The sequence below is a fragment of the Erinaceus europaeus genome, chromosome 2, assembly GCF_950295315.1.
Source record: "Erinaceus europaeus chromosome 2, mEriEur2.1, whole genome shotgun sequence".
NCBI classification, from domain to species: domain Eukaryota; kingdom Metazoa; phylum Chordata; class Mammalia; order Eulipotyphla; family Erinaceidae; genus Erinaceus; species Erinaceus europaeus.
The window spans coordinates 523,917-531,234 of NC_080163.1; positions in this window are offsets into that span (position 1 = coordinate 523,917).

Sequence of the window (7,318 nt, forward strand, 5' to 3'; positions counted from 1 at the left end):
ACAGGCAGTAAAAAAGTTCTGTCCTTGGAGTCTGCGAATCAGGTTCTTCAGATCACGTCAGGTGACATCTAGGGTTTCAGGGGGTGTGCCACTGTAGTGCCATCTAGTTGGTGATGTCAGAGTATGCAGGGGTCCAGATGTTTTTTTTTTTTTTTTTCCGGGATTCCTGTGAAAGAAACATAAACAATCTGCTTCTCATGGTTAGCAGGGCATCTGATTTGATTTTTTTTATATAGAAAAAGAGGTTTGGTGCCTTAGCCAACTGAGTATTGGGGGATGTATCTTTCCTATTTATTTATTATTATTATTATATTATTTGTCATGGTAATCAGCCATTATCTGGAAGGTTCTGGGTGATTCACAGGGAAAAAACTCATCTTTTAACAAAGACTCTAAGGTGTAGGGAAGCAGGAACTTATCTTTTAACAAAGACTCTATGGCCATGCCAATAGCAACCTTGAGGGCACATGTGGCTACCCACATGTCCCCCTTTTATATATATATGCATATATATATATATGCATATATATGCATATATATATATATATATATATATGCATGTTTTGATGTTTGGCGGACTTTATTTTGTGGCAGGGTGGACTGTGCCTGTCTTAGGTTGGGGATCAGCCTTCCGTCTTACCCGTCATTGGAACACCTAGTCATTTTTGCCCAGTAGTACCAGGTGCCCTGTCTTAGGTTGACTGGATAGCACTAGTTTCCCCTTTACCTGTCATTGGCTACCCAGCCCTCTACATGGTGGACGTTCTGATGGAGGGGGGAAAAATCCTCCTCCGCAACTCCATATTCTGCCATGTCCAGCCTATGATAGTGAGCTTGTATAGGTTGCATCTTTATGGCATCAATCTGTTGCAAAAAGGCCATGAGCTTGTTAAGAATTATAGGACCTACTGTGAGCAGAAGAAGTAAAACAAGCAAGGGACCCACAACTGAGGGTAGCCAGGTAAGGAAGGGGGAACTTATCCATTGGTATGAAGAGGTGGGATCATATTTCAAGTCTAAGGGAAGCAGTTAGTGGATGTGATGTCCAGGGGAACAGCCATTTGTCTTTGGGGGTAGTAAAGGATGTCTGTGGCATGGGTGATGTTATAAAGGGAAACATCTTTAAATTGTTGACTGACAAAGGCCTATGGTGGCAAGACAAGATACACCAGTTAAGTGTACAAGAATATGTGAATGTTGTTAATTCACATAGGTTGTATATGGAGGAACTTTTTTTTTTTCCTCCTCCAGGGTTATTGCTGGGCTCGGTGCCTGCACCATGAATCCACTGCTCCTGGAGGCCATTTTCCCCCCTTTTGTTGCCCTTGTTGTAGCTTCGTTGTGGTTATTATTATTGCCCTTGTTGATGCAATTCGTTGTTGGATAGGACAGAGAGAAATGGAGAGAGGAGGGGAAGACAGAGAAGGGGAGAGAAAGATAGACACCTGCAGACCTGCTTCACCGCCTGTGAAGCGACTCCCCTGCAGGTGGGGAGCCGGGGGGCTTGAACCGGGATCCTTACGCCGGTCCCTGCACTTTGCGCCACATGCGCTTAACCCACTGCGCCACACCGCCGGACCCCCATGGAGGAACTTCTTATAGTTTAATACCTTACCATATGAACAGATGATTCTTCATATGAAGGCTTGATAGCTGTAATCACTTACTTGTAAAAAAAATAGAACTTGTAACAAGTTAGAGGTTTACTATAATTGATACCTAGATGATTATAATTGGTTTAAATATCTATATGATTTTGTTTGAAGGTCATCTAATGTTACCTCTCATAGAAGTCTCTACAGCAGGCTCTTCAAACCAATTTTGGTTAAAATATATATTTTGATTTTTTAACTATTTTTACTTTGGGCTATAAACAGACTCAGGTTACTTAGAGAGCTAACGCATGTTAGCGACAATGGTTTTGACATTTACAGTGCCAGATAGATGCCAGATCTGTTGTGGATTAATTTCCACAAGATAGTTTACAGGGCACTTTTGGGGGCCCTCCAAAAGCGCCCTGTATAGAGAATTTGCATTTTAGTTTTGGGGATATATTGATACTCATGCCTGAGGTTTTCTTTCCTTGATTCTCATGTTTACCTTTTCACATTCTATTGTTTAAACTTTATCCAACCTTAAAATCATTCTAAAAAAGACTTCTAATTGTAATAGTTGTCAATTGTGATAAACTTCTAACCTGCTACAAGTTTGTTTCATAGTAAGTAAATTGCAGCTGTCAAGTTCTCTACAGAAAAGCAGAATTCCGGCAGCGGACCTTCCTCATACAACGCTCCACCCCCTGGCATTCTTCCGTGGACATCTGCTTTCGACTGACACTCCTATTGGACTCACTGGTCTCAAACACTGACTGCAGACAGCTGCCTTTGGGACTCTAGGCCGTTCCCCGCCCCCATGCTAGAAAATGCCCATCGAGGCAAGTACGTCCCCCAGAGGCAGAAAATGTTTTTTTTTAAGCTGATAAAGTTTTGCCCACAGAGGCAAAAAAATGGCCCCCTCAGGCCCTCCCTTGGCAGCACACTGGTTCTTGTTACTTGCTTACATGTTTCTCCATGTTTGTGCCAGTTTCTTTTTTGAAAATGCCTGTACGATATAGGTTTCTGTTCACCCCACACCCCTGATACTGTGGTCATTTAGTTAAAAACAGAAGGGGGAATTGTTGGTATGTTTCCTTCCCCCCGACCTCTGAGAAGAATTGGTTTTCCCCTTGCTAGTTTTGCGCCCTGCTTTCTCCCCGCCCCCTATGCTAAGGACAGGCAGAGTCCCAGCAGCAGCGGTGGAGAGAGGATGATGGAGAAAAGCACATGGTGTGGTGATTTTCCCATTCTTGAATAAAGATTAAACTGTGTTCTCAGCCCAGCCGTGTGTCTCTGGTCGTCTCTGTTACCCGCCCGTGAAGCCAGCTCAGATAAAACAACACCTGAGGGAGTCGAGCTGTAGTGCAGCAGGCTAAGCGCAGGTGGCGCAAAGCACAAGGACCGGCGTGAGGATCCCGGTTCGAGCCCCCGGCTCCCCACCTGCAGGGGAGTTGCTTCACAGGCGGTGAAGCAGGTCTGCAGGTGTCTATCTTTCTCTCCTCCTCTCTGTCTTCCCCTCCCTCTCTCCATTTCTCTCTGTCCTATCCAACAATGACAACAACAATAATAACTACAACAATAAAACAACAAGGGCAAACAAAAGGGAATAAATAAATAAAATAAATATTTAAAAAAACACACACAACACCTGATCACCACTCGTGAAGCTTTCCCCATGCAGGTGGGGGCCCAGGGATGATGTCTGCTCAGTCAAGTGCACCCCCCCTTCAATTCCTCTCTGGGCCCCAGTTGCCACAGGAACATTTTGCCCTCTTCCATGGACAGTCTGCTGGGATCCATGTCTGTCCTGGTGTGGATAATGTCGGCCTGTAATGGGAGAAAGAGTCAGTGAGTCCTCTCCATCCCGCCCCTGAAGAAGAGGTCAGCCTCGGGCTCACCTGTCACTTCAGCTCTCCTGTCACCTCAACTCTCCTGTCGCCTCAGTTCTCCTGTTACCTCACCTCTCCGGTCACCTAAACTCTCCTGTCACCTCAGCTCTCCTGTCACCTCAACTCTCCTGTCACCTCAGCTCTCCTGTAACCTCAACTCTCCTGTCACCTCAGTTCTCCTGTCACCTCAGCTCTCCTGTCACCTCACTCTCCTGTCACCTCAGCTCTCCTGTCACCTCCGCTTTCCTGTCACCTCAGCTCTCTGGTCACCTCAGCTCTCCTGTCACCTCAACTCTCCTGTAACCTCAGGCTCTCCTGTCACCTCAGCTATCCTGTCACCTCAGGCTCTCCTGTCACCTCAGCTCTCCTGTCACCTCAACTCTCCTGTCACCTCAACTCTCCAGTCACCTCAACTCTTCTGTCACCTCTGAGAGGGAGACACCTGAGTTACAAGGTGTGACCACTTGACTCAGGAGACGCCAGCTTGACATCCCCAATGAACCTACCAGTTCCAGTAAAGTTGGGATCCAACTGAAGTAAAGTGATTTCCAGAAATGCGCTTAGAAAGAGGGTGTGGAGGGTGGGGTTCCAGAAAGGGGGAGTGTAGGGATGGGTCTCCAGGAAGAGGCTGTGAGGTGGGAGCTGGGGGTCCCCAGAGTCCCATGCATAATGGCCATTCTCTGCCTCCATGGCCAGTGGCTGCTATTGTGTGTCTGCATCTTCCAGGGTGAGAGTCTCTCCTCTTTCTTCCCTGTCTCTGTTACCTTCCCTTATCTCTCCTCTTTCTCCCTTAGCTCTGAGAACCCTTCCATGTTGTTCTCCTGCTGAGCATATGGTGAAGAGTTGCCTCAGAGCCGCCTACAGACTATAAACAAGGCTTGTTCAGAAATTCACAGGGCCCAGCAGTGCTGCCCAACCTGGCACAGACACTGGATAGAGCTTGGAGCTTTGGATCCTCGGGGTGTGAGAGTCTCTTTGCTTAACCACTGTGCTATCTCTCCCCACCCTGCTTGATCTCTTGCTCACCAATGAGTGATTAAGCTAAGAAACCTACTTAGAACAAAAAACCCTGGGGCTCCCATAGCCTATAGAGAAGAAAATGAACAAAGAGGCTCGAACAGCCCCTGTGATCCAACTCAGGGGTCGAAATAATATTGAAGCAACTGTTCATTTCCACAACTGTGATCCCTTTAAGCACCTTCCTAGTTAGACAAAACTCAACCCGGGCAAGAGTGGTCAGTGGGCTGAGCAGTGCTGAGAGAAGGACCCCATGACACACTGTGATGATGGTTAAACAGGAGAGTCGCTGGAGACATGAGGCAGCACTAAAATCCAGCTAAAAGCTCCCAAAGGCAGAAGCACAGGAGAGTGAGGGCAACATCCAAACGCTGATTGAGGAATTAGTCTCAGGGGAAGAAAGAGTTAAGAAGAATTGTCGTCAGAAATGCGGAAACAGTGGTCCGGGAGGTGGCACAGTGGATAAAGCATCGGAATATCAAGCATGAGGTCCTGAGTTCAATCCCCAGCAGCCCATGGAACAGAGTGATGTCTGGCTCTTTCTCTCTCTTCCTATGTTTCTCATTAATAAATAAATAAATAAAATCTTAAAAAAAAGAAATGCAGAAACAACAGATGAGTCTCTGAAAGAAAACACCTATTATCTCATGGTCATTAGAGAGCTGACAGCTGCAATAGCTGAGCTGAGAACACAACTAGCTGAACAAGCTAAAGCCATATCAGAACAGGGTAACAAAACAGGTGAATCCCAGAAAACATCAGAGGGGAGAGAGAATAGAATAAATGAGGCAGAAAACAGAATTATCAAGAGTGTTATGTGGAAACCGGGAAATGTTCTGCATGTGAAAACTACTGTATTTACAGTCGAATGTAGAACATTAATTCCCCAATAAAGAAGCTAAAATAAATAAATGAAATAAAACAGAAGAAAATATTAAAAATGTGGGTTTCTTTAGTTCCTCCACTTTTTGTGCCTTGGAGGGCCCCTGGTCAGCCAAGACCTAGCCTCCCCATCACCTTTTCAAGCCAGGACCCTGGACAGACAGACATCACGGGTGTTGGGGACATGGGCTCAGTGCCCTCCCTGAAGTGTTACCCCAAAGTCGTTGCTTCTCTTGATTCTGTGCAGAATGTCTTCATGACGAGAAAAGTCAAGGCGAGGGTGTCTGCTGAGCCAGGCGAGTCTCACTCCCCGTCAAGGGGCAGAGGGCAGTGCTGCTGGCTGTGGACAGGAACCCCGTGAGTGTCACGCCAGCTCCTGTAGGGAAATTGTGAGGATGTGGTAGAGCCTGGCAGGGCTTGACCTGAGGAATGCGTCTATTCTGTCAGACTCTCTCTCTACCGAGAGGTTGAGCAAGAAGTGACAGGAGCAACCCCAAAGGTTTGTCTCACCTATGAGACTCCCTGCCTCACAAAGCACCCTGCATTCCCGATACTATGGCCTATCCACATAGTGATTGTTTTGCCTGAAAGTTCCCCACCCATTCCATTGTTTGATCTATCTTCTTTCTATCCTCAAGACCCTCCCTGTCCACAGGGTATTATTCATCTCACTAGTTAAAACCCTCGCAACAGTTGCTAAGGAAGTTCCTACCTTCCCAGCCCCCTTTTGCCTTTCTCCGCCTCTTTCCTAGCCATTTGTTTCTGACATGCCACTTCCGGGTCCAACCTTTAAAAGCCTGGGCTCTCTGATCAATAAAGAATTGCATTGCCTCGCCACCACGTGTTTGGTTCCTGAGTCATCTCCCTCACATCGTTTGCATTCTCTCCAACCCAGATATTATGAGCCAGGGAAGAGGCTCCCCCACACTAGCCTGGCAAGCACACACCCGACCTCCACCTCTCTGCAGGCCCCGTGCCAGGGATGCTTCGTTCGGGTGCAGCCCATCCACCATCCTCCCTTCTTCATGATGCTGCAGTGCGGGCGGCTGGGCCTGCAGACACCTTCCCGTCCCATGTTGGGTAGTTGCCATCTCCCCCTGGCTTCTTCTTATCCATATGCCTATATAGGGATTTACTGATCCAAAGGTTTGGTCTATTTACATAAATCACTTTTACATAAAGCACTCCAGGGCATTGGTGGTTCAGTTATAGGATTCTCGCCTGTTCCGCCCCCTCCTTGTCACACTCTGATTTTCACCAGTCACTTTTCTCTCCACCCTCTCTATATCACATCCTGTTTCCACCCTACTTGGAGAGTATAAAAACAGCTGCTCTTCTGATTAAAGACACTTGGAAACTGCTTTCCGGCTCCGAGAGTTCCAGAGTGTATCTCCTGCGGAAGTTGGTGCAGCACGAGTTCCTGATCCCTCTCCCACACAGCAGCCTAGATCAGCTCCAGTTGAGTTCTCTCCAACCCAGAGAGCACTAGCTCGGGAAGAAGTACCCTCAGGCTATCCCGGCATCTGGCGCCCGGAACAGGGACCCATAAGCAGCAGATTTACAAGAAGACATCTTAGATAAGTACACACCTTTTGGGTATCTGCAATATTGTGTTAAGGCACTGTGATTTTTTTTTTCTTTTTTATTGTTTTCCGGAGATCTTTCTACCATGGAAAATCTTTTCCAAATCCTGCATTCTTTTTCCAGTATACAATTTTTATATATCTGGGACATTTTTCTCGGGGCTTCACCTTATATCCTGTTGATCATCATAGCAGCTTTTAAGGGATATATAGGGCAACCTCTCAAAAGGCTTAAGAAACTAGAGGCTGAGGTCCAAGAGATAAAGGAAGTAATCATAGAACTTAACCAGCACCTTAAAAACAAGAAGAAGCAAAGGCCTGTTGTGATCTTGACCCACCCTAATTCCTCTGC